Source organism: Homalodisca vitripennis, unplaced genomic scaffold (genome assembly GCF_021130785.1).
Source record: "Homalodisca vitripennis isolate AUS2020 unplaced genomic scaffold, UT_GWSS_2.1 ScUCBcl_2;HRSCAF=254, whole genome shotgun sequence".
In the NCBI taxonomy this organism is placed as follows: domain Eukaryota; kingdom Metazoa; phylum Arthropoda; class Insecta; order Hemiptera; family Cicadellidae; genus Homalodisca; species Homalodisca vitripennis.
The window spans coordinates 839,006-848,393 of record NW_025776200.1 but is presented as its reverse complement, the minus strand read 5'-3'; positions in this window follow the sequence as shown (position 1 = coordinate 848,393).

The window sequence follows — 9,388 nt, the reverse complement described above, 5'->3', positions numbered from 1 at the left end:
AAATCACATTAGAAAATACACCAAATTTAATACCCGCGCCTCAATTAAACTGCGTTTTTATACATTTAGAATTGAAATAAAATTTTGAAACCTTGCATTATTGCTAATTGATACATACTATTGCTACCTGTGTAGCTATATTTTAATATTTGTCATAAATAGTAATTAATTTGTGTTTTAAAATAACCTTACCAAAACCATGACATGAAAAAATACTCAGTGAAGTTTTTTTTTATTTATTGATCAGATAAATTGTGTAAGCGTGAAAGTTGTAGATTATGAACAGAATTTATTTTTTTATCTAAAACATTTTTGGCCAAAATGTATGATTTAGCCGACAGACCGCTCTGAAACAAGAATCGGAAGCGGGCGGCTCGGCGGCGTGTGTCATCGTTGAAGCAGTTCACACCACTTCGCCCGTGTAATACACGTTTATAGTTAGATAGTAAAATGATGAAAGGTACAGTAATAAATAAACATATCAGTTTTAGAAAATAACTATTTACATTTATTTACGAATAAACCAATATTTTTACGGTGTTTATTATGTTATCTACAAGATAAATAACATGTCATGAAGAACCCATAACATGTTGTTTTTAAGACAATTTATTAATACAATAATTAAACTGACACAGAAGGCAACTGTCCAAATAATTGGTACAATATAGTTTTTGTTTTAGCATAACACATAAAACTTAAATAACTGAATTATTTCTGTATACTGATGTATATTCAATTACATGTTTGATTTAATTCTACTTGTTAAAACTGACATTTAAGTGTGTATTACTATCACGTGATTTCCTTACAGTCATCAAAATATTATGAGATAAAAGCTAATAACTAAACAGATCAGAAATATGCAATAACAATTTAAATTTTTTTATAATAGACCAATCTTTTTACGGTTTTTATTATGTTATTCAACAGGATTAATAACATGTCATGAAAAACCTGTTTTTAAGGCAATTTATTAATACAACAATTAAACTGACACAGAAGTAAACTGTATAGTTAGTACAATATAGTTTTTGTTTCACCATAACACAAAACACTTAATTAACTGAAATTTTTCTAAATATTGTACATTATATTACATTTTTCATTTCACTATAAATGATAAAAATAAGATGTAAGGGTCTAGTATTATACCACGTAACACTTGCCTACTGTCCTAAAAATGTTATTAATTTTTTGCATGGTAATGACATCTAATATTAAAATACTTTTTACAAATTGCCTTAACTAACGGAACGAAATGATTTTCTTCTGGATCCTGATCACAAGTATGACTGCTGGTAAGAAACAGATAAATTCCAATACAATTTCTCAAAACTATTTGCGTCATTTTTTCATCAGCGTTTTTTTGCATAGAGTAATTTTGTGTATTAAGATAGGTTCTTACGACTTTTTCACACATCAAACATAATTTATGAACATCAAAAGATGGCTGAATAAGACCGCCTCGATTTTTAGAAAAGGTCAAACTGTTTACACGCATTTCCTTGCCTGTTAAGAGTTTGAGGCATTCTTCACAAATTATTTTCTTTCTCAGAGATCTTACAACATATCCTGCTACATACTCTGTTACATTGTAGGCGATGTCTGATGTTTGAATATCGTGGAAAATAAGATGATCAGTATTCGTTGTCAAATTCGAAATACGGTCTCGCTCTTTTTCCTCAATTGATCTCCATTCGGGTGTAGAAGAATTGATTGCTAACACCTCATTTGAATATCTGTTTATATTAAACATAAGTGTTTTACTAAGAATCTGTGAATTACCATTATTGGTCTCATGTAGTTCACTATGAATTAAGATTCTCTTAAAAGTCGCAATAAACTGTTTACATATCGGGTTGTTGTTGTGACCCCCTCTAGAACGAATATAGCCAAATAGACGCTCAACATGGTCTTGGCTAACTTTATAAAATGGTAAGTATTTGAGAGGTCAACTTTCCCCAACAAAGTGGTGAAACCTTGCTAATGCACTCTCTATACACACAATAAATCCTCAAATCCTTTTTTTCTTTTAGATTTGACGATTGGTATTCCAAGATGCTCCTTAAGCATCAATATATATTCTTTTGCTTCTAAAAGAACAGCTGAATGTGATTTGTAGTTTTCAGAGTTCAGTGCCCTTTTCTCGTACTTTGCATGAATACTTCTTGAATTTAAAATATCAAAAAGTTTATTAAAAACTCTTATAAATGTAACTGATGTTTTACAATCTATAAAATCTTTTACTTTATTTTCATTCAAATATTGAAGTGAATCAGCAACAGAAGCACTAAGAACTTGTGCGGCCAGTTTAACTTTCATTTTTTGTTTGCAAAATAAAATGTGACTATTTGTTAATTTATTACCCGAATTGAGTTCCTCTTCTTTCTGAAGAGAGTTTAAATTTTCAATAAATCGCCATTCAACTTTTTCTTTGTTTTTATCGTACATTATTTTGTTGTCACCAAGGGTGTTGCGGACCAATTTTAACATGTGACAAACATCTAGAAAGAAATGAATTGGCTCCTCTGTAATGGGATGAGGAAATGCAGATACCATGTTGTCTAATGTAATTTTGCATCCTAGTTTGTTAGCTGCAGCAATGTTACCAGACAAGCGTTTTACATACAAACGTAAATGTTTACAACTACCTATGAAACTTGTTATATTACGCCTATAAGTGTCATTAAACATTTGATTGTGTTAAAATGTATTATCAATATTTTTCAATAGTTTGTTATTGCGGTAAAATGAACGCCTTCATAATCTTACTACTACCGCTTCAATACACGGCTGTTCAACGGTCCCGCCCAGGGGTCAGGACGTGGGACGCCCACAGTACCCGTACACATGATAAAGACGTCCTGTCCAAGTTTTTTTTTTTTTATTATCTTGTTGGAGCCCCTTGGCACAGGCTAGGTTTGACCCAATAAGCCTCTTGTAACACTGATTATTTTATCTCGCATACGGAATTTTACGTTTTTATTATCATAATCTCTTTGTGGCTACCTTGGTTCATTAGTCACATCTGTACAGATTTGTCAATTACATCTTAGTGGTTAGTACATATAACACATACACAATTATTAGGATTGCATTTCTTTAAGGGATCCCATGTAAATACAGTTTTTTTGTGTGTGTGTGTGTGTGTGTGTACCTAACCGTGTTTGTTAGTAATAGTTTAGGATTTTCTAATTAACCCTTTTAATGCCAGCATAAATTTTTCTTGTGTAGAAAAATATGCCAAGCCAATATCAGATTGACATGCGACAAATGCCAAGCCTATTTTGTAGAAAATGCAGAGTTTTGTATAAAAATTCATATGTTTGTAATTTATTGTCATAGTGTCATGGAAATGGTCTTGTTTTGTTTGTATTTAGTTCCATTATTGAAAAAAATAGTTATTTAAAACTTTTCAAAAATGGAAAAAAAAACAACAAAATATCATTGAAAAAAATATTTTTTTTTAAATTTTTAGTTTGTTCTATAATAAGATAGCTTAAAATTAATACCAACAATAATTTCCATATTTTACATAATAACACAGTTAATTGTTAGTACACACACAAAATTTCAAGTACTTACCTCAATAAATACAGAAGTTATTTTATATTTTCCAGATATATACATATCTTGAAAAATCACTTTATTCTAACACGTCTATAGTCCTATTGGTTTTGAGATCATACATTGTTCTAAGTCCAATAAAACACAATGAAAACTCAAAAACAGAAAATTTATAACTTATTAATATGTAGTGTATACTATTGTGATGTATATTTACAAGAACTATATACAATTTTCCGGTGTAATGTTCTAACACCTGTGGTCACCAAAGCATGTCGGATGGACACCTTTCTTACATGCTTTACAAACAGTTTTTGTTCTCTTTCTTCTTCCTCCAGTACTGGTACTTTGCTTGCTGCAAACACAACAGTTTCTTAGCAAGATCCCAGGAAGAGATTCTAGGCCAAAGGGGGGATTAGCTCCAAGATTGTCACCCCCTCCCATATCCGGGTTGGGTCGATGAGGTTGAGACTTCTGCCTAAGCCACTCACTGGAAAGATCTTCAATTATTGAAGATGTAAATTGAAATCTTGTCAATATTTTCCCTGAACTATTTTCACTGTAAATTATGTAGGCATTCAGTACCATTCTAGAAAATAAATTGAACACAACCTTCTTCCAATATTTGACGGTCCGACGTTCGTCTAAATAACAGTACAACATTTGGTCGGATCCGTCTATGCCGCCCATATACATGTTGTATGAGTTTATCATTTGAGGCTTTATTTTAGGATTGTTCTCGTGCCTTTTTTGTCTTCTAACTTGTTTGGACTGTGCTGGTTCTTTAGTAGAAAGTAGCAAAACTGGATTTTTTTGGGAAGCCTTCTCACGGTAACCTAACATCAACATATTTTCTTGTCTCATGTATAACTTTTTTCCAACATCAAACTTTTCTTTGAACTGATGAGGTATCCCTTTTCGATTGCTCCGTAAAGTGCCTGTCATGTACGTAAGGTTTTCAAATAAAAATTTAGCCAAAGGAAAGCTGGTAAAAAAATTGTCCATAAAAACGTGATAACCCTTTTTTAGATACTGTCCAGTTTCTAAAAGTTTCCGAACAACATTGAAAGCAAGGCCAGTTTCTTTATCTTTATTTTTACTACCCCTATAGCAGAAGAAGGCCAAACAATACTTTGTCACCGAGTCGCATAACATCCACATCTTTATGCCCCAGCGATGGTGGTGCTTGTTAGGCAAGTATTGCAATATTTGCGAGTGGCTCTTTGTTCCTATTAGACTTTCGTCTACAGAAATCTCCCGATGAGGTGTGTAGTGAGTTCTGAAAATCCTATTGGCATGTTCTAACAAAGGGGCAAACTTACCACAAGGATCATATTCAGGATGTCCTGGTTTCGCTAACAATCTGTTATCTGCAATGTGGAAAAACTGTAGGAGACACTGAAACCTGTTCCGGCTGAACATTTTTCCAAACCAAGGTGTGCTAAGTGAGCCAGTTAGCGACCAATAGCTATCAATTGTAGGCTTTTGAATTATTCCCATATTTAATATAGTAGCTATAAAAGCTTTCATTTCATGCATAGTTACCGGTTTCCATTGTTGAGCTCTAGAGGAAGGTGATAGTGTTTGGGCATGGGATGCAATGTATTCTCGGGCATATTGATTGGTTCTAAGCACAAAAGAATTGATCAAATTTACTGTAAAAAATAAATTGAAATATGAAATCGGTGGTGAATCATGTGGAGGACAATGTTTTGGTCCAGGTAGTTCATCAAATGCAAATGTGGTTTGGGAGTGGGTGTCATTATTTTCCTCAACTACGTTCCAGTCAGAGCCAGGTATATTTTGATTTGGGATATTTTGATTTAGTATATTTTGATTTTGAACGTTGTTTAGGCCTACATTATTAATTAGTACATTTGTAAAATTAGATATTACATCTTCGATAACTTCATTTACAGAAACATGGTCTTGTACATCAAGTCTACGTTTACGTCTGATATGTAGTCTATGGTTGTCATCTCCTTCGTCTGACGACTCTTCTGATTCTAGGCCTATATAGTCTGGGTCAGCGTCCGTATCGTCATTATATTCTTCCCCTAGACCCACAGAATCCTCAGATGTAATTGATTCATTTTCAGAATCAGAAAGATTGTTCACAAAACCATCACTATAGTCTGAGTCATTCAAGACTTCAATTCCACTTCCTAACAAACTATTTACTAATGTATTTTCACTAACTGGTGATCTACTCCTCTTACTCATCTTCGAAACCAATATAAACACCAATAAAAAGAAAAAGTGTTATACATAATATCTTTATAAAACAATAAATCATCTACAGTAACCTCAACACACTGAGCTGTCAGTCTCACTGAAGTGACCAAAACAACAAAAGTAAACAACTATATTTTCATAGATTATAATACATAGAGTAAAATCCAAAAAGGATAAAATGAGGTTTACTTGTGTTCCATGTAACCTCTAGACACTGCATAATACGTTTTGTGAGATTTGATGTACATTAAATGCCTGTAAAGTAAGTTTAAACGAACGATCTTTATAACGATCGTCGGGAATACTCGCAAATATGCCGACGATCGCTATATCGATCGTTGGCATTAAAAGGGTTAACATGGGATATAAATTGGAAGGTTAGGTTTAGGGTTAATCTTCCTGCCAGGGGCCCGTCAGGCCTAGCCTATCCCGAAAAGGTGTGGACCACGGGAGACAGAACCCATGACCAGGATACATTCAATTTTCTCTAAGATTTGTTTGTGTGTGTCTTGTTATAGTTTTCTGTAACAATGTGAAATAAATAAATTGATTTCCTTATAAATCTCTATATCCTCTAAGGCCAAAATATCTCTTAATGTGTAATTTTTTTGCCTGATTAGTCTATTTATTTTCTTAAAACACTGTTGTCTTATATGGTAATTACTGGGGCATTGTAGTAGGAAGTGTTCTATTGTTTCTATTTGTCCTGATGTGCATTTCAGACACAAAGGTGTGAAATACTTTTTAAGTCTATGTAAATTGTAATTGACATTTGCATGTCCCATCCGTAACCTTATAATGTTAATAATGTCACATCTACTCATGTTTGTTGCATTGAACCAGGGTTGATTAGTGTATTTATTATTAATTTTTTATACCATTTTGCTTTGGGCGAATCCTGTGTTTCTTTGATGAATTTGGCAATATAGGTTTTCCTTTGGATAGCTTTCAACTCCTGCATATCAACAAAAAATTCCTCTTCTCTGTCTCCATCTTCTATAGCTTCTTTGGCCAGTTTGTCTGCCATTTCATTACCTTCTATATTTGTGTGACCTGGTACCCACTGAAATGTTATATTTATATTCCCATCGACAATAATTTTTAAAATGTTCATGATTAGTCCATCTAGATTGTTTCCTGTAGTTGCATTTTCAAAAGCCACTATTGCTGCTTGCGAGTCAGAACATACTACATACTTTTCAAAATTGAAGGTATTAATGTATTGAGTAGCTTTATATATAGCATATAGTTCGGCTGAATAGTTGGAAATATGTTTGTTCAGTAAGTATTTTTTCTTGATGTTCAACTGTGGTATGAAGAAGGCAGCTCCTGTGCCTCTGGCATCTTTGGATCCATCTGTGTAAATAATCATGTGATTTTTATAGGTTATGTTCAGACATCTTATAAATTATTGTTTCAGCAACGATTTGTGTTGTGTTTTTTTAAGCATTTCATCATTTATAGTGCTATTGCATTTAACCGTTATTTGACTCAAATATAGGGGTCTCGTAAATTCCCAGTGATTTATTAAAGCCGTTTTCCCTTGCGCAAGGTTTGGGTTAACCTCTTCCAGGGTATTAAGTGCTGTTATAAAAATTGGGATTGTCTTCTTTTGCCAGTATGGGTTTATACTACACATCATATTCATGTACATTATTCTCTCATATGCAGGATGATTTGTGTCCGAAACAATTTTGTGTATTAATCGTTCTGTTATAATGTGGCGTATAAGGTTTAATGGTAATGTGGCAGTTTCCATCTGTAGTGCTAGTATTGGTGCGGTTTTGTGTGCTCCAGTGCTAATTCTCAGAGCCTGATTCTGTATTATGTCTAATTTCTTTAACACATTCTGCGTTACATGACCAAACAAATGGCAACCATACTCAATTTTTGATCTGATCAATCCTCTGTACACTTGTAAAACTATCTTTGGGTGGGCCCCTTTTCTCCAGCAAGAGATAATTTTTAATAAATTTAGGTCCTTTTGGCATTGAGTTAGCAGGTTGTTTATATGTGGTTTAAAGGTGAGTTTATTATCAATTAATATTCCTAACAGCCTAAATTCTTTTACTATCGGTATTTCTTTACCATTAAGACAATATTGCCTATTGTTTACATCAAGGGATCTCTTTCTTGTAAATATTATAATTTTGGTTTTTGACAGGTTTAAATTGAGATTTAATTTCGAACAGGTACTTTCTATAATTTCCAGTGCATTTTGCATTCTATCATGTGTAATATCATAATTTTTATTAGATGTATAGAGAATAACGTCATCTGCATATTGCAATGAATAGACTGCATTAGGTAGGTTTTTGCTTATACCACTGATGTATATGGAAAATAGGATTGGGCTCAGTACACTTCCTTGGGGCAAGCCTCTACTAGTCCTCCTGGTTATTGTGTAGTCAGCATATGAGAGTGTCACTACTCTATCCGATAACCATCTACTACAATGCGATATGAATTTAGCAGGAATCCCAAGAATATACATTTTGTTATATAAAGTTGGTAAATGTACATGGTCGTATGCGCTTGCAGTATCGAGGGATGCCGTTACTATAACTTCATTAAATGTCAGTGCATTGTAAAGTTCCGAAACAAAACCAGTTAAATAGTCTGCGCAACCTCGCTTTCTCCTAAAGCCATATTGTGATGTTGGAATGATCTTGTGTTTCTCAACCAGCCATTCTAATCTATTTTTTATCATTGTATTCATTACCTTGATGAAACATGGGATCAGTGATATTGGCCTATATGCTGATTCCTCTTCTTTGTTTTTACCAGGTTTCAATAGGGCTATGATTTTAAAATTTTTCCATGTAGAAGGAATATTTAATTTTCCATTCCAGATGTCATTATATATGTTTAATAACATTGTCATACCATTTACAGGGAGGTGTTTAATTAGGTTATAAGTAATATTATCCACTCCAGGAGTTGTATTTTTTTTGTCAGTATAGCTAGATGTAATTCTTTTTCCGTAAAATTATTTTCAAGAAAATGATTAGTTTCTAAAATTACTGGTGAATTTAGCTCTGTTACATGTGGAACATAATCTGGGATTATATTTTTAAGAAATTTTTCTCCAAGTATTTCATTTGTTTGAATACAACTGTCCGATCCATTAAATGAATTGTTTTTGTTTTTTAATTTATTTATAATATTCCATGCATGTGTGGTAGAATTGGAAGATGCCATCTTATGACATAATTCCTCCCATCCTCTCTTTTTTGCTATTCTAATAACCTCCCTAGCTTCTAACTGTGCGTTTTGAAATATTTTATAGTTACTAGGAGTCATAGCTAGCCTAAATTTTTTAAAGCTAATCTTCTTTTTGCTACTGCATGTGAGCATTCCTGTGTCCACCATGCTTTAGGTGTAAATGATGCATTCATTACTGGTTTTATATAGGGAATATTTTCCTCCGCAGCTTGGTATATTATATCATACAGTTTATCGATAGTAGGTTGTGTTCCATATGTTTCTAATTTGGTTAGATTTCCTTTAATACTTTTAGTATATCCTTTCCAATTAGCTTTTTTATAATTTCTTTTGTTAATGAATTTAATTTGTTGATTTT